Here is a 19,278-nt window from a genome sequence, read left to right as displayed (position 1 = left end):
TCGCTAGTTGACCTATTTGGGTCTCTAGCTTAGCAATGGATTGTGTGTGGGAGTTAAGGATCTGAGTGTTGACTTCTAATCATTCTAGTGCTTTTAGAACTTTTTTCTCAAAAGCTGAGCTGTGACCAATAGTAGATGGTTGAGGAGTATTTTGAAATTGATGGTATGATCCATGCCTATATGTTGGGTCCTGATATTGAGGTCGAGGTGTGGCAAGACAACCACTGGTTGTGGTCTCCAGAAAAAATTTGGATGGTTTCTCCAGCCGGGGTTATAAGTGTTCGAATATGGATCGTTTCCTGATCTGCGAGCTTGTTGGACTTGAGCTTGCTGAACCTGCTCGTGTACAAACTCAGAAAATTGAGGTGCGGCTGGGCATTCACTAACAAAATAGTTCGGACTTGCACATAATGCACAAACTTCTTGGATTGGGTTAGGTGGAATCAGGGATTGTCCAGTATTTAGAAGACGATCTAATTTTTGGGACAGTTCATCTACCTTATGATGGATATCTATGGCATTTCCTACTTCATATATTCCACCTCTCTTTGGGTTTAACATGGGTTTATCCCTAATAGAGGAAGATATATGATGTAATGAATTTTCACTTAAAATTTCAAACAGTTGCCATGCCTCATCCTCACTTTTCAGCATGAATGTCCCACCGCATGATGCATCAACCATTTATCGATGTCTTTCAGATAGCCCATCATAAAAATATTGGATTAACTGCTACTTGGGTACAGCATGGTGGGGTCATTTTCTAATAAGGTCCTTTAATCTCTCCCATGTTTCATAAAATATTTCTCCATCTAATTGGAAAAAACTAGTTATGGCTTTCCTTATTTGATTAGTTTTTCCTATAGAAAATTATTTCTTGAGAAACTCTCCTTGCAGCTGGTCCCAGGTTGATATAGTCATAGAATCCAAAGTATGTAGCCAGTATTTGGCTTTGTCCTTAAGTGAGAAAGGGAATAATTTTAACCTAAGAGCATCATCGGAGAAGTTGTGAATTTTGACAGTTGAGCATATCTCAAGAAATTCTTCAAGATATTTATAAGGGTCCTCATTACTAAGTCCATAAAATGAAGGTAACATTTGGATTATACTGGACTTAATTTCATATTGAGTGGCCTCCACAGGGGGCACTGGAATACAAGGAGAGTAGGTATATGTGGAAGGAGTAAAGTACTCCTTCAATTACTTGGGTGGATCATTCTCCTGATTTCGGTCCATATTTTTACATCTGTTGGCTCTAAAGGTTCTTTCTATTTCTGGATCAAAAGGTTGGATTTTTAGTCGTAACGATCTACGGCCAAGCATACACCTTACAATTATACTTTAGAGCAAACACAGAAAATTTTAGTTTTTATAATATATATATTTTTATAATAAAGTGAGAAAAGAATGAAGAAAATCTAAAGAGAAGAACCTAAGAATCTTAAATCTATGAAAAGAGAGAAATTAGTTAATGTTTAGATGTTAATTGCAATCAACTTAAACAAGCATAGACTCTCTATCCTAAGGTTAACTTAGATCTAGACAGCTCCTAACTTCCAAGACTGCCTTTGAGCACTCCAAGCTCAAGACTGACTAACTGACTCGGTCAGGTAAGCGTAAGATGTGGGAGGTTACCTACTCGTTGCTTTCCTTAGACACCAACTGAGTTGGCCAGGTCAGTCAACGGAACCAATTGAAAACCACTTTCTTTAACCACTTGCCTTAGACACCGAGCAATTAACCAATCCGCGCTCAGTTCAACTCTAGAGCTTTCTTATCCTATTGAGCTCGAAATTCTTAGGGGTCAGCGTCTAATTAATTTTAGATTAAGGTCTAGGTTATGCAAATGCAAGGGAGTGATTTGTGGGCTAAGGAAGGGTGATCAAATCCCCACCTTATCTGATTAATGGGTTATTGCCCTTAAGATTAATTATGGAGATGAGATGCAAAGAAACAAGGTGTCCAATCAAGTTAGAAATTTTTATATTTGAGGTTACGTTATTTTAGTTAAGTGTTATGAAATGTCAATGGCTTTTTTTTTTTAATTCAACCGTGCCAAGGTCCCCGGCAACGGTGCCAAAATTTGGTGCGTAGTCGTTAATAGCACCAAAAATAACTCTACTCACTACGTAGGTAGGATGAGTCGAGGTCGTATCCTCAGGGACCTTGGGCTAAGTTGAGATTGCAAAATAAAAGAAAAAAGTATTATTTTTGATTTAAAAAATAAATTATCTTAAAATTGATGTAATTAGAAAATAAAGAGTTCAGGAGTTTTGAATTAATTTTGCACTAGTAGAGTTGTATCTCTTTTTTTTAATTAAATAGATGTGATTAATCTTAGAAAAAATACCTGTCTTTCCTCGGCACGCCCCGTACCCATAGATCATGGTGCGTCTCCGAAAAGTAAAAGTTGTTCTTAATATTAATCTAACAAGAAAGCATATATAAAAGCATATGAAAGAGAGCAAATAAAGAATTCATGATGATTTAAATAAAAAGCATAATCTTTATTGCATATAAAGAAATACAAGAAAGTTTAGAACAATGAACCATCTCTGTGTCGTTACAAAATTTCTTCTCCACTCCCGAGACTGCTAGCCTAGCTGCTCATGGAGTAGTCCCTTTCTATTCCTCTATGCAAGGCTCTAGAAAAATTTCTGGACTCCCCCTCCAATGAGAGTACAAAAGTCTTTTTATAGGTGTTAGGAGGGAGGAGTTTTACATGGTTTTTCGATGTGGGACTAAAGAAAATACTAAAGACTAAAAGATGGATGGATGAGATGGAAAGATCACGAGCAGATAAAGAAAATACAACTTCTTCCTCTTGAAATATTTTTAAATATTATTTTTTTCCTTTAAATCTCTTAGTCTGTTCGCCACTGTGTCCTCCTTGCCAAACTCCCCGCGAACCTGCATCCGCGTCCGCTGTCGCGATGCCGCACCTGTGCCCACGCTGCCACGCTGCCGCTCGCCCGCACACTCACCCGCACGCCCACACACCCAGCGCTCATCCGCGCGCCAACGCGTTCAATTAGCTGTTACCAAATTACAAAAATTACAAAAAGAAACTTTTGTTTCTTTAAAATGGCATCTATATCCTTCTGGGTTTCTTGCATAGTATCTTCATTTTCTATAATATCGTATGCATCATTTTTTTATTTTAATTTTATTTTAAGTCTGATTTTCTTCAAACTTGTATCTTTTTGATCTATGAATCAGACTCTTTGTATCGGCGATCATCTTTCCTGTAAAACATAAAAAGAAACATCAAATTCTTAATAAATAAAATAAATTAACTATAATTTTTTGCTTTAAATGACTTAAATTAAGTGTTTATCACACTGACTATAACCTTTTGCCACAAGTCTAGCTTTATTGGTCTCTACCTTACCATCGGCATCTTTCTTTTGTAGATCCATTTACCCCCAATGAGTATGATACCCTCAGATGGATTCACTAAAGTCTAGACTTGGTTCGAGTATATCAAGTCAATTTCTGACTTCATAGCATCTAACCATTTCTCAGAATCAATGTCAGACATTATCTCGTCAAAGGTATTAGGGTCATCACTATGACCCCTATCTCCCATAAGGAACATTTCTTTTACTTCCTCTATAAGCATATCCATGTACCTTTCTGAAGGTCAGGAGATCTTGCTAGATTTACGAGGTGGTAGAGGAACATCAACTACTAGCTCATAAACTACGGGTTCCTGAGGATCTATAGCTCTAGGCTCTTTAAAGACTTTCTCTTCGAGCTCTACTAATCTTCCACTGCCGCCATTCTAGATAAACTATTTTTTTAGAAATACGATACTTCGACTCACAATCACATTGTGATATTGTGGAAAGTAGAAGTAGTATCCCATGGATTTTTTTGAATACCTTATAAAATGAGCTATGATAGATCTATCTTTTAGCTTATCCACCATTTGTCTCTTGACATAGGTCGGATATCTCCAAGTCTTGAGATAACCTAGACTCGACTTCTTACCGAACTATATCTCATACAGTGTGGTAGGAACAAACTTTGATGGAACCCTATTCAACAAGTAAATGGCAGTTAACAAGACATATCTCCAAAGAAAAAATGATAGATCAGTGAAGCTCATCATGGACCAAACCATATCCAATAGGATCTTGTTCCTCCTTTTGGATATCCCGTTGAGCTGAGACGTTCCAGGAGGGGTCTACTGAGAGACTATGCATTGTCCTTAAGATATTTTAAAAATTTTCGACTAAGGTATTCACCTCCTCGATCAGATCAAAGAACTTTAACGATTTGTCTGTCTGCTTTTCTACTTTATGTCTGAATTCTTTAAACTTTTCAAAGACCTCAAACTTATCTTTCATGAGATACACATATCCGTACCTAAACAGATCATTCGTAAAGATAATAAAGTAGGTATAACCACCCCTGGCCAATACATTAAATAGCCCACACATGTCGGTGTATACCAGGATAAGTAGCTCTGTGGCCCTTTCTCCATGTCCTACAAAGGGCAACTTGACCATCTTTCCTTGAAGGTAGGATTCACAAGGTGGATACGGCTCTGGATTAAGAGAGCCAAGGATCCCAGCCTTCTCCAATCTATTTATCCTGTCCTCTCCAATATGGTCTAGTGTATGGTACCACAAGTACTTCTGGTTTATTCCATCTCTTGATCTCTTTTGGCCTACGGTACTCACTATTTATTCATTTAGGTTCATATTCGCATCAACATACAAGTGATAATGACTGTCAATTAAAAGATCTCATACAACTAATTTATTTTATAAATAAATAAAATAAAAATTTTTATTAAAATAAATTTTAAAACCTTCCTATGCTAGTACAGACATGAAAATTAAATTCCAACTAGCTATAGAAACATAATAATAATTTTTTAAATCTAATTTAATACCGGACGGTAATCGAAGAGGATAAATACTAACAGCTTCTGTAGCAACCTTTGCTTCATTACTGACTCGAAGGATCATGTCACCTTTCCTCAACCTCCTACTTTCTATCAGATCCTACGTTGAGGTACATATATGAGCACTCGAGTCAAAGTCCAATATCCAACTAGAAGTAGAAAAAACTGTAAGGTTAGATTCAATTACCAGCATATCTTCAGAAGGCTTATCACCCTTTTTGGTTTTTAGGCTCTCCAAATATTTAGGACAGTTCCTCCTCTAGTGGTCTTTAGCATGACAGTGAAAATACTTTTCCTTTACCTCAGCCACCTTTGGATGATCCTTCTTCAGCTTGCTTTTTTCTTTTTGCTTCTTCACTAATTTAACCTTCTTCCTTCCAATAGACTTTTTCTTAGAAGAAGAAGTCTGCTCTACAGCAAGAACAGTGTCCCTTGAACTCTTTAAGATACCCTCCGTAGCGACCAACATGTTGACAAGTTTGAGAATAGTGTAGTCAAGTTTATTCATATAAAAATTCATAATGAATTGACTATATGAACTGGTAAGGGATTGAAGGATCAGATCCACCGATAATTTTTTTTGCATTTCTAGTTCGAGCTTCTCAAATTTCTCAATGTCCTTGATCACTATCATACAGTGCTCATGGACAGACATCCTTCACGTATCTTCAGATTGAAGAGTCTTTTGGACACTTCGAAGTATGCAGTATGGCTCTACTCATCATACAACTCTTGTAGGTGAGTGATCATAGCTCGAACAGTGGACATATGCTCCTGCTGGCTTTGCAACTCGTTTGACATGGACGCCAGCACCTAACACTTGACTCGATTATTTTCATCCATTCACTTTTCAAAAGCAGCTCTCTACTCAGTAGTAGGACGGTTTGGTAGCATTACGAGATCTTGGTCGAGAATATGGCTTAACTTTTTTGAGGTCAGGATAATCTTAAGATTTTTGAGCCAGTCTTTGTAATTGGTACCGATCAAATGATTGGTTTCAAAGATGCAGGCTAGAGGGTTTGAGGCTGACATTATGATTTAACTGCAAGAATAGAGATTCCAGTTAGACTTTTGTACTTAATGTTTATATTTGCTTCTAAAAAGTTTAAGATACAAACAATGGCTCCCACTAATTTATCGGATCCCTCTACTCTCCGAAAAGAAAATAGAAACCCCTAACATGATAAAGAATTTTTAGTAGGTGCTGTGGTCCCACTGATGACATGCACCTCATCTAACAGTTATTGGTAACATACACACCGATGCGTAGGCAACTCTTTGCCCAGATGCTTCACTAAACATGTTGTAGCAACTTGGTCTCTAAATCATGTGGGCTCACCTAACAGTTATTGCCTACACTTCTTAGTTAAGTCCAACCCACCGTTCACAAGCAGGTGCAAGGCCATCATTGGGTCCTTCACCTAATAGTTATTGGATCCAACCTCATCCTTATCCTGGAGTAACTCTTTGCTAATAGAGTAGTTGTGTGTTCTTGATACAACTGAACCACTATAACTAATCGAGAACAATCAATATCGGTAACACGCCCACACATTTACAACGGTGGAAGACCTATGGACTTAATATATATGGAGAGGTTTAGATTTAGGTCTCATCTAATCAATCATCATATGATCGATCTAATTGGCATGGGCTAAACTAGATCGCTAAGCAATCTAATTCAAGATCCAATCTTTCAAATTGATCAGGTAAGTGGAGATCGATGGGGGTCTCCCCGTTGCCTTCCTAAGACATCAATAAATTGGTCAGGTCAACTAACGAAACCAATTAAATAATCACATCTCATTAACTTGCCTTAGACACCAATAGGTCAATTGATTAGAATTGGTTAGCTCAAGCGAATCGAGCTCAAACAAATGAGCCAAATTAGGTCCTTAGGTTAATCGATTTTACATATGAGATTTAATCAATTTGATCCACAATAATTGTATGATCATTAACTTAATTGATCTAATCTTTATCAATATTTGACTTGGTTTGATCAATTACTTAATCGAGTTAGACCTATACGACTCAAATCAAAAATCTTAAATGCAATCCTATTACATGACCTAATTTATAATTTTTTTATAATCAAAATTTTTATGTACAACATAAATTTTAGATTCTAAAATCACACTTCAAATCTAAATTCATTGCATGAAAGTAAGTTTTAAAATATAAAAATAATTTTTAGATTTTGTCATACAAATATATATCACATATATGCATATAAAATCAAATCTAAACCAAATTTCAGATCTAAGCATGATATCATATATCTTATATATTAATCATGTATCAGATTAAAAATAAATTTATGATCTAAATATGCAACTATATATCACATATATGAATCAAAATTTAGATCATATAAAAATTTTAGATTTTATACATGCATCTATGTATCACATGAATATGAATTAGAACTCTTTCTAGATTAAAATTTAGATCTATGCATGCAATTACATATCAACTATATATTTTAAAATTAAATATAAAATTAAATTTTAGATTAGAAGATCTATCTATACATCTCATGTATTAAAAAAAAATTAATTTTAAAATATTTTTAAAAATATGTATATCAAAATTCAGCATATGAAAATCTGTGGCTCTGATACCACTGTTGGAATTCGAGGTTTGGTGCATGCATATGTATTTTAAAAATTTTATTTTCTAAATACTATAATAAAAAATAAGATTAAAATATTTTTAATCTAAATTATGCATGCATGAAAATATAAAATCACATAGATTTATCTCATATGCTGAAATTCAGATTGTGATCAAATCACATACCTATTTCGCAATCCTTTTCTTCGAATCTAGATTTGGAAGAGAAAAGATTCTCTCTTAGCTGCATAAATGTCTGGCCTCTATGAGTATCCACTAGAGATCAGTTTGAAACAGCCCTCTATAATCTAAATTTTGGTTCTCTCAAAATTCAGCCTGCTGAATCTGAACGAAATCTGGATTGCGATCAACGTTTGATCATTCTTCTTGATCTTCTTCTTCTCCTCTTCTCTAGAGTTTCTCCTTGCTTTATGCTGCTACAAAACACCAGCAACCAGCAAATTATGTGATGCCCAATACTTTGAGCATGAAACTCCTTGGGACTCGCATCCCAAGGGATGGACGTGTAGAACGCCCAAGAGAAGAGAAAGGGAGAGGAAGAGAGGGCATGGGGAGAGCCTTTGGGCTTGAGGGGCTGCTTGTTTGGATGCTCTAGGAACTTTAAGGGAGGTCCTTTTAAATAGGCATGAGGATTGAATCGGGATTCAATTTCATAATACAAGTCCTACTTGCATTAAGATTTCTATTAACTTAAGTTATCCAACTTACATTAGGAAGCCCATTAGGCACCTACAATTGGAGCTCTTGCATCCATAATTCGACACCCCAAAACACACCCAAGAGATGTCCCAAAAGAGAACTAAAAATTCTCTAATCAATGGACATGCCCAACTTGATCAAATCAAGGTGGCGCCCAAAAATAACTATCAAGAAAATTAATTAGGGACTTGCACCCTTAATTAATATGATCTATAATCTTAGATATCCAATAATTAGAGTCTCATGAATTTAATTCATGTAGGTTATTAGTAGGTAATTAAGTTAAAATTATCTTATCAAATAAGTAATCTTAACGGAAAGAGAAATTGGATCCAACCATGTGCTAGCAAAGTTATCATGAACCCAATGGATTTCTCTAAACCCAATTGACACTTCATAAGCTCAATTACTTATTCCAGACCTAATCTCTTTGTTGTGTGACCCCATAGGTTCAATTCTATCTGATAGTGAGATATACAATGATTTCTATTTTGTATCATTGAAATTTTTTTCAATGGGTCAAAACAATTTCACTCTAACTCAGTAAGGATTGTCGATCCAGAATGATCCTAGTGAACTCTCACAATCCACCAGTGATACCTAGCAGTATGTAATGGCAACCTAGTAGAACTGAAATAAACCTCTAGGTATAGTTAACATGTTATTCAGTTTCTCTATCGTGAATCCCGACTAGATGACAGGTCATGGATAAATCGTCAAACCTCAATATCAGTCATATGATAGATTTGATTCACTCAAGTCCAGTTATGACTTCTATGAAAACTCCTTTCTATCAATCATACTACTATGGCTATGGATTCTTGGACTTAGTCTTTCAAATCTCATAAGATTACTCTTCTCTATCAAGGTCAATAGATCCTATTTTGATGCGCACCCCACTCCTACAGTGGACCAACTATCACCAACATCTATTACAATGACTCATTGAGATCAATGTTTATATGTCAGTCAAACTTCAGTAGCCTCACTGCGAGTAGCAGTACCATTTCAAGTCAAATGACTAGTCATACATTACAGCATCGAGACAATCACTGATAATTGAATAGAAATTCAAGTGATCTCTCGTATAGTCATGCTAAGTACTAGTTGTTCTCTAACAACTATCTACACTCGTCGTCCTGTGTCTTTACACAGTAGACCAGAGACTTATCTATCCCGAAAGAAGTAATTTATGCGTCAGTCTATCTGGATCTATCATCGTTCTCATGATGATCCTACGATTGGAAGCATTTAAGAATTAAATATATATCTCTAATTCTCAATACTTTGAGAATATATATCGAAACTAATTTCATGGATGATTCAAGGACACATTAGACATAAATAAAAAAGAAATTATCCTTTTATTGATCATATCAAAATATTAAGTACAAAATTGTGTCTTAGAATTATTATAATGTATCAACCATATTAGCTTCTAGAATATACATCTAACACATACATGCCCTGATATAGAAAATCCAACACCTGAAGTGCTATCTCAATCGAAATCCAAGGTTGATTGACTGCATATGCGGTCATGATCCCCAGGGCAGAGTTATCCAATGTCAGAGTCGGTTATCCGACGTTGAGGGTGGTTTATGATAAGCTGGAGTTGGCATCTACTAGATCGTTGTTGACTTGATGATGCGATTGGCTGTCGTCTGAGGTCGTAGGCTTACACCATCTCGTTTTGGGCTGAATCTATGATGTGGTTCAGATCACCTGTCTCAAGTTGAAGTGCTCTGGTTGGCAAAGAATGACTCATCCGGATGACTCATATCCCAATAAATATTGTTGGTGCAAAAATCCGCCTGCGCCGGAGAAGCTGGAGTTGAGGAAGCCGCGGTCGCCGCCGGGACCTGCAAAGGAAGTCTAAACCGGAGGTGGGGTTGCTCCGGCAAGACCCTCCGACGCTCAAGTCAGTTCTCTGCCTCAACAAGAATGGAGTGCTCGAACGGAAAATTTAGCAGAGTTTTGAGATAAGGCAAAAGAGCTTAAAAAATAACGTATCTGAGTCCCCCCTTTTATAGGCGGGGGAGGCAACGGACTGATGGCGACGTGTGTAACCACCTAGTAGTGGGCCGCCCACGATCAGGGGAATTGATTGCGAAAGATAATGGAGAAGACATGCGGGCATCATCTCGACTTGCCATGTGGAATCTGTTATGAGGGGTGGAGCAGCGTCCGTCGTCAGGAGAATCGCATGGTATCCGTCGCAGGAGGTGGAGCAGGTTCGTGGCCGTCACTGTGGCCTGCCAGGGGGATAGTGGAGCTGTGCGGAGTCCGCCACAGGAAGTGGAGCAGGGCGGCTATGGCTGCTGCGGCTTGTCAGGGAATGATGATACTGCGTGGAGTCCGCCACAGGAGGTGGAGCAGGGTCGCGGCCGTTTTGAGGGCCTGTCAGGGGGCGTGGATCTGTCGATTGAAGCTCGATAATGGTCGGAGCCGTCGTGAGCGGAGCCCGGCTCCCGTAGGAGTCCGGGCGGAGCTGTTCTGATGTTGGTGGCGAAGTCTGGCTCCCGTAGGAGTCCGGGCGGAGCTGCACTTGCTGATGGCAGTGGAGCCCGGCTCCCGTAGGAGTCCGGGCGGAGCTGCACTTGCTGATGGCGGTGGAGCCCGGCTCCCGTAGGAGTCCGGGCGGAGCTGCACTTGCTGATGGCGGTGGAGCCCGGCTCCCGTAGGAGTCCGGGCGGAGCTGCACTTGCTGATGGTGGTGGAGTCCGGCTCCCGTAGGAGTCCGGGCGGAGCTGTGCTGATGCCGTCGGTGGAGCCCGGCTCCCGTAGGAGTCCGGGCGGAGCTGCACTTGCTGATGGCGGTGGAGCCCGGCTCCCGTAGGAGTCTGGGCGGAGCTGTGCTGATGTTGTCGGTGGAGCCCGGCTCCTGTAGGAGTCCGGGCGGAGCTGCGCTGCAAACAAAGCCAAGGGTGAATTCTGGCTCTGATAGGAGTCCGAATTGAGCTTACCAGCAGTTGATACTAAGGGCGGAGCCCGGCTCCCGTGGGAGTCCGGACGGAGCTGTTCTGATGCTGGCGGTGGAGTCCGGCTCCCGTAGGTGTCCGGGCGGAGCTGCACTTGCTGATGGCGGTGGAGCCCGGCTCCCGTAGGAGTCCGGGCGGAGCTGTGCTGATGCCGTCGGTGGAGCCCGGCTCCCGTAGGAGTCCGGGTGGAGCTGCACTTGCTGATGGCGGTGGAGCCCGGCTCCCATAGGAGTCCGGGCGGAGCTGTGCTGATGTCGTCGGTGGAGCCCGGCTCCCGTAGGAGTCCGGGCGGAGCTGCGCTGCAAACAAAGCCAAGGGTGAAGTCCGGCTCTGATAGGAGTCCGGATTGAGCTTACCAGCAGTTGATACTAAGGGCGGAGCCCGGCTCCCGTTGGAGTCCGGGCGGAGTTGTTCTGATGCTGGCGGTGGAGTCCGGCTCCCGTAGGAGTCTGGGCGGAGCTGCACTTGCTGATGGTGGTGGAGTCCGGCTCCCGTGGGAGTCCGGACGGAGCTGTGCTGATGCCGTCGGTGGAGCCCGGCTCTCGTAGGAGTCCGGGCGGAGCTGCACTTGCTGATGGCGGTGGAGCCCGACTCCCGTAGGAGTCCGGGCGGAGCTGTGCTGATGCCGTCGGTGGAGCCCTGCTCCCGTAGGAGTCCGGGCGGAGCTGCACTTGCTGATGGCGGTGGAGCCCGACTCCCGTAGGAGTCCGGGCGGAGCTGTGCTGATGTCGTCGGTGGAGCCCGGCTCCCATAGGAGTCCGGGCGGAGCTGCGCTGCAAACAAAGCCAAGGGTGAAGTCCGGCTCTGATAGGAGTCCGGATTGAGCTTACCAGCAGTTGATACTAAGGGCGGAGCCCGGCTCCCGTGGGAGTCCGGGCGGAGCTGTTCTGATGCTGGCGGCGGAGTCCGACTCCCGTAGGAGTCCGGGCGGAGCTGCACTTGCTGATGGCGGTTCCGTCGTGGGTTCCGGCTGTGGGTATTTTATACCCAACACCAGTCCCCCTACATCTGAGTTTTGAATTTCAAACGAAGGAAGTACACAGAAGTACAGCCAGAACCGTCCCTTCGAATCCCGCACCCTGCCGCTCCCGGATGTTTTGGCATTAAATGAGCGCGTGCCGGAGTCTTTTCGAATTGGGGCAGTACGAGGGGACGCTTCGAAGATCCTGTGGGTACGCTGGCCTAGGTACGGCGCAATTATGACCCTACCAACCGCCAGCCGCCTTCAGCCGTCTGCCACGGGGAGTGGGACACGTGTCGGATGCGGACTGGCCTGGGGGGATTCGAGATCATTATGGCACCGGATCCCAGGGTCTATTTAAACCCGTCCTCCCCCCTTCAGGCGCCCCACTCCGCTTCTGATTTCTTGCTGGCGTCTGTCATCTTCCCGAGAGTCCGCTCTAGCGAACGCCCTCTCGAGCCGTAGGCGCCTTCCGTTTCTCGCTCCCCAGGCCCCCAGAGCAAGATAGGTTAGTGCCCACCTTCTCCTTCTTACCGCCTAGGGTCTTCTCCTCCTTCCACCTTTTTTGTGTCTTCTCCTGAGTTGACCTCCGGCGTCTCCCTCCTTTCTCGGCTTGCTTTTCTAGGGCCCTTTAGGTTCTCCCCCAAAGAAAAATGTCTTCCGATTCTTCTGCTCCCGTAAGTTCTGGGAGTTCTTCTGCTTCAAACCCCCAAGCTCCTGTTTCTGCGGACGAACCCGTGTTTGGGGCAGGGTCTCGCCCGGTCTTCGCACCGGGCGCCATTCCTTGTTCGTCGACTCCGGACGAACTTCTCCTGATAAGGGCTCGGTACGGGGTCCCTTCAGTGTACGACCTGGAGCTCCCCGGCCCCTCTGACCAGGCCAGCGCTCCCCCTCCTGGTCGCTTTTGTTTGTACCAGGAGGCATTCCGTGCCGGACTCCGGCTTCCGCTTCCTGCTTTTGTTGCCGCCTTCTTTCGTTTCTTAGACATTTCTCTCGCTTCTGTCGCCCCCAATTCCTTTAGGTTTTTGATAGGGTTTCTCTCCCTCTGTCACATAGCCGAGGTCCAGCCTTCCCTCTCCCTGTTCAGACATTTCTACACTTTCAAACGCCATCCTTCAGCGAAGGATTGGTGGTACTTCTCCACCCAGTTCGGTAAGAAGGGGTTGCTGAAGGGCGCCCCTTCTTCGATTCACAACTGGAAGGAGAAATTTCTCTTCATTTACTGTCCGACCCTGGAATTGGGCCTGCCCCCTTGGGGGTCTCTGAGGGATTCCGTCCGTCGGGCTCCCGGCCTAGGAGAAGACGACCTTCAGGCCGCCCAGAAGCTCTTGAGTTACCCCGCTCCTTCCCTTCCAAACCTACTGAGGGAGCCGCTTCTCTTCAACATCGGCCTGAGCCCTCAGGATCCAGCAAGTATACATCTTTCCTTTTCTTGTCTTCTTCTTCTTTCTCTTTCTTTCTCTCTCCTTTTTCCTTTTTTTTCTCTTTCTCTTTTTTCTTTTTTCTTTCTTCTTCTTCTTCTTCTTTTTTTTTTTTTTTTTTTCGGACTGATTGGTGCTGCTTTTGCCTTCTTCTTTTCTTTTCCTGTTTTTTTTTTTTTTTTTAGCAATGGACGCCGAAGCCACACGGATGCTCGCCAAGGCCATGAGGGCCCAGAAAAGGAAGGGTGCGACGACTTCTGGCCCGGCGAAGAGGGCCAGGGGGGAGGAGACGAGCTTGGCTGCGCCCGTCCAGGCGACCCCGACAATCGACATTCCTTCGGATGCCGAGCCAGTGGCCCCCCGGGCTCCCTCAAGGAGCCCGCCGACCGGGGTCCCCATTCCGGAGGTCCGCCCCGCGGAGGTGCCCGCCGCGGGGAGGAGGAGAAAATCGGTGGCCCGCAGGCCAAGCAGCCACCGAGCCGCTGCAGACGAGTCCGTCTGCTCCGAAGGGGGATCGGAGAACCCCTTCAATGACAAGGCCCTGATCCGTCGGCTGCTCGACGGTTGCATTCTGTCTGATGTCGTGGAGAGGATCGACCGTGCCGATCCCGAGCAGCGGGCCTGGGACACCTTGGGGTCCTTTCTTGAGGTAAGCGGATTTTTACTTGCTCAGTTGCTCGGTCTTTGTTGTAATTCTCCATCTGTCCTTGCAGATCGGGCACCAGCTCTTCGCCTATGTCGAGGCATCGGGCCGCATGAGAAGGGACCTTCTTCGGGCGGAGGAGCGTTGCCAAGACGAGGTTGCTCGTCTTCAAGCGAAGACGGCCGAGGTGGCCGCCCTCCGGGAGGCCCTGGAGAGAGAGAGACAAGATCGGGAAGAAGAAAGACGAGTCCGGGAGGAGGAGAGGCGAAGCCTGGAGGAGTCGGCAAGGAAGGCGGAGGCCGAGGTCGCCCACCTGGCCGAGCAAACTCCGGTTCTGGTTTCGGAGGCCAGGACCCTTGCGGTGGAGGAGTTCAAGACCTCCGCGGAGATGAGGGAGCTGAACGTCCAGTTTGGCCTGGAGGCGTTCACTAAGGGGTTCGAGCTCTGCCGAGAGAGGGTGGCCAGCAGATATCCCGACCTTGATCTCGGCTTTCTGGAGGAGTCTGACGACGAGGCCGCCCCTTCGTCCGCCGCTGCCGCAGTTGCACCCCCCGCGCCGGGCTCTCCACCCCCAACCTCCGAGGTCTGAGACCTCCGATCTTGTATCTTTCTTTTGTTGCCATATTTCCTTTCCGCTTGTCTTCAAAATTAATCAATAAAGTTGAATTTCTTATTGTGGATGGTCTTTCCTTTCTCCTGCTCCTTCTTTCCTGCCTTTCTTCTTGTAATGAGTTGGTCTCTGACGTTTGCTTCTTCCGATGGCAGTGTCCTGCCGAAGCACTTCCCTTGCCCCTGGAGGTCCCGCTGAAGTCAACTATCCAACGGCTAAAAAAGGAGGTCCTCCACCTGACGAAGAAGTTGAAAAAGTCGGAGGGCGAGCTCCGCCAGGCGAAAAAATGCTATTTCGAGGCCGCCGCTGAGGCCGCCCACTTCAGGAGTCTCCAAGTGAAGGCAATCATGGACTACAGCCGGAGGAAGGCGAACTTTGCGAAGGAGCTCGAAGAATGCACGAAGAGCGCTAGCGACCGAACTTGGTCTCAAGAAGCCAGGATCAGCGCCCTTAAAGTGGAGCTGTCGGCTGCCAAGAGGAGGATCGGCCAGCTGGAAGGAAACTCACCCCGGCTCACAGCGCGGGATGAGCAGATATGGTCACAAAAAGTTTCCGACCTCCAGAAGCAGCTTCAAGATGCCGAGATGAGCCATGATGTGCAGCGGGCCAGCTGGCGCCGACAGGTAGAGGAGTACAAGGGGAGATTCCATCGATCGGCGGACGAGGTGGTTCGTCTCCAGAGGCAGTTGGTTACTAGGGCGCAGCTTGCTAACGCCCAAGATAACGAAGAGCTCCAAGCCCTGAGAGGCACTGTCGAAGGGATTTCTGTCTCCCTTGGGGAGAAGACAGCTGAGCTTCAACAAGTAAAAATCCAGCTGGGGCTTGAGCGGAAGGCCGTCGCGGACGCAGAGGCGGAGTCCGAAGTTTTGCAGAAGTGGCATCGGGAAGCAGAGGCTGAGAGCCGGCGACTTCGTCAGGCGTTCCAGGATATGCTGCAAAAGAAGGAAGAACTAGAGGAAACCGTGGATAGCTTGAGGCAGTCCTGGTTGGGGGATGGTGGTGATCACCCTAGGTTAGAGGGAGCAGGACCTCCTTAGAGTTCTTTTGTAGACACTCCCTTTTTGTAGCTGCCTCCCCTTTTTTTTTTTTTTCTTGTCATTTTGTCCCTCTTTCTCTGGCCGTCCTGGTCCTGTAGTACATATATCGGAAATGAGAAAAAGCATTTTGCGTTACCTTGTCCGCGCGTAGCACCAATATTGTCGTTCGTTGACCCTTTCTCATTGTTTGGCCTGTTTGGCTTAGAGGTCGTCGTGGGAAAGGGCTCTTCCTTTCCATCCGATCTCGTCACGTGGCCGAGCCTCACCACCATTTTTAACCCTTGCTGGTGAAGTAGCGGATGGAGCCCGGCTTTCTTGGCGGCAGAGCCCGGCTCCCGTAGGAGCCCGGGCGAAGCTTTCCTGGCGGCGGAACCCGGCTCCCGTAGGAGTCCCGCTGAAGTTTACCTTGGCGGCGGAGCCCGGCTCCCGTAGGAGTCCGGGTGAAGTTTACCTTGGCGGCGGAACCCAGCTCCCGTAGGAGTCCGGGTGAAGCTTTACCTTGGCGACGGGACCCGGCTCCCGTAGGAGTCCGGGTGAAGCATTACCTTGGCGGCGGAACCCGGCTCCCGTAGGAGTCCCGCTGGAGTTTACCTTGGCGGCGGAACACGGCTCCCGTAGGAGTTCGGGTGAAGCATTACCTTGGCGGCGGAACCCGGCTCCCGTAGGAGTCCGGGTGAAGCTTTACCTTGGCGGCGGAACCCGGCTCCCGTAGGAGTCCGGGTGAAGCTTTACCTTGGCGGCGGAACCCGGCTCCCGTAGGAGTCCGGGTGAAGCTTTACCTTGGCGGCGGAACCCGGCTCCCGTAGGAGTCCGAGTGAAGCTTTACCTTGGCGGTGGAACCCGGCTCCCGTAGGAGTCCCGCTGGAGTTTACCTTGGCGGCGGAGCCCGGCTCCCGTAGGAGTTCGGGTGAAGCTTTACCTTGGCGGCGGAACCCGGCTCCCGTAGGAGTCCCGCTGGAGTTTACCTTGGCGGCGGAGCCCGGCTCCCGTAGGAGTCCGAGTGAAGTTTTACCTTGGTGGCGGAACCCGACTCCCGTAGGAGTCCGGGTGAAGCTTTACCTTGGCGGCGGAACCCGACTCCCGTAGGAGTCCGGGTGAAGCTTTACCTTGGCGGCGGAACCCGGCTCCCGTAGGAGTCTGGGTCTTCCATTTTGCTTGAGCCGGTGCGAGGTTCTCGTTATCAGCCTGGCTTGTGGGGGCGCGTTAGGGCGCTGTAAGGCCTCTCCCCCCTCCGGTCTGAAAGAACCGGGCCTTCAGCTTTGCTCATGTCAGGACGAGGTTCTCCTCCTGTTCCTGACATGGCTGTGGGGGCACATTAGGGCATTGCAAGGCCTCTCCCCCCATCCGGTCTAAAAGAACCGGGCCTTTGACTTTGCTCAAGTTAGGGCGAGATTTTCCTCTTGTCCCTAACAAGGCTGTGGGGGCACATTAGGGCGTTGTAAGGCCTCTCCCCCCATCCGGTCTAAAAGAATCGGGCCTTTGACTTTGCTCAAGTTAGGGCGAGGTTTTCCTCCTGTCCCTAACAGGGCTGTGGGGGCACATTAGGGCGTTGTAAGGCCTCTCCCCCCATCCGGTCTAAAAGAACCGGGCCTTTGACTTTGCTCAAGTTAGGGCGAGGTTTTCCTCCTGTCCCTAACAGGGCTGTGGGGGCACATTAGGGCGTTGTAAGGCCTCTCCCCCCATCCGGTCTAAAAGAACCGGGCCTTTGACTTTGCTCATGTCAGGACGAGGTTCTCCTCCTGTTCCTGACATGGCCGTTGTTTTTGGAGAGGTCATATCCAGTCGTAATACATCCACGTTAAGCAGGAGGAGTGCGTTAGCTAGAAAGAAAAGTAGATTCAAAACGAAATAGTAAGCAATACATTTACAGTTCTCCCGCTCCTCCCAGAGGCCCTCCAGCGATGGAGTCGATGGTCCCAATAGGAGGCCGGTCCCCGGGCTGCTCCTCCCTCTTCTGCGGTTCGGGCGGTGGGAGGGCTCTTGGCCGGTCTCCTCTACCCTCAGGCCTGCGGCGGATGAATCTGTCGAGCCGACCTCGCCGGATGAGCTCCTCGATCTCGTCCTGGAGCTGGATGCACTCTTCGGTGTCGTGGCCGTGGTCGCGGTGGTAGAGGCAGAACTTGTTGGGGTTGCGCTTCCCGGGGTGCGTGCGCATCCTCTCCGGCCTAGGGATCAGCTCCCTGACCTCCATCAGTACCTGGGCCTTCGAAGCGTTGAGGGGGGCGTAGCTGCGGAACTTCCCTGGCGGGGAACCCCGCCGAAACCTGTTGTCCGGGCTCTCTGCCTGCGTGCCCGGGGTGGAGTATGGGCGCGCTTGTGCCCAGGAGGGGATCGGGAGCGAGGCCGGACTTCCCTTGGCCTCTTCTCAACTGTGGGCTTGCCAGAATCTCCCGCCTGACGCTCCCTCACAGTCTCTTCATCCTTCATTTTGAAGGCCTCTTCCGCTCGGGCGTATCCTTCAGCCCGAGCCAGCAGATCAGCAAAATCCCTGGGGTACTTCTTCTCCAGGGAGTACAAGAGATCATTCTTCTGAAGGCCACCTTTCAGGACGGCCATGGCAACCGACTGGTCCAAGTTTCGGACCTCCAACGCCGCGATGTTGAAGCGGTTGATGTAGGCCCGTATGGACTCCCCTTTCCTCTGCTTGATGTTGATGAGGGACTCCGAACCTTTCCGGGGACGTCGGCTGCTGACAAAATGGGCCACGAATTGGTGGCTCATTTGGTCGAAGGAGAAGATGGTACCCGGCTTCAGTGCCGAGTACCAGTTTCTTGCTGCTCCCTTCAAAGTAGATGGGAAAGCCCGGCACAAGATGGCGTCGGAGGCACCATGAAGCAGCATCATCGTTCGGAAGGCCTCCAGGTGGTCCACCGGGTCTGACGTCCCGTCGTAGCTTTCAAACTGGGGGAGCTTGAAATTCGGCGGGATCGGTTCCTGCATAATCATTTGGGAGAAGAGAGGGTCAGTGCAGATATCCTCACCGTAAGCGGGAGGCGCATGGCGGAGTTCTTCGATCCGCCGGTTCATCTCCTGGAGCCTCCGGTCCAGGAAATCCTCTCGACTTCGAGTCTCGAGGGTCCTTTGGCAGAACGAGGGCAGGGATCTCCCAGGGGTGGAGTCGTGGTCCGATTGAGGGCTCTCCACCCTTGGATTCGCCTTCCCGGGAAGGACGGGGTGGCTGGCCCAGGTGGCCCGCCCCACCGCCGAGTTCTGGCATTCCGGAGATGCCTCTTCCGGATGCGCCGATGCCTGCGGCGGCTGCTGCTGCATTGCCTGTACGGCCTCGACGAGGCCTTTGACCTGCTGCGCCAGCAAGTCAAACTGCTCCACGCCGACCGCCGTCGCCGGAGGGGGAGGAGGAGCTGGCTGAGAAA

The 19,278-nt window shown here is 47.2% G+C and overlaps 1 non-coding gene across 1 annotated transcript; it reads left to right on the top strand.

Annotated features, from left to right (window-relative positions):
* Positions 1–743: 743 nt before the first annotated feature.
* On the top strand, positions 744–849 carry LOC140853550 (small nucleolar RNA R71). The gene has a single exon (XR_012136620.1). It is a non-coding gene; the product is annotated as a small nucleolar RNA R71 (small nucleolar RNA).
* Positions 850–19,278: the final 18,429 nt, after the last annotated feature.

The sequence above is a fragment of the Elaeis guineensis genome, chromosome 13 (genome assembly GCF_000442705.2).
Source record: "Elaeis guineensis isolate ETL-2024a chromosome 13, EG11, whole genome shotgun sequence".
NCBI lineage: Eukaryota > Viridiplantae > Streptophyta > Magnoliopsida > Arecales > Arecaceae > Elaeis > Elaeis guineensis.
This window is presented reverse-complemented; position numbering and strand designations above follow the sequence as displayed.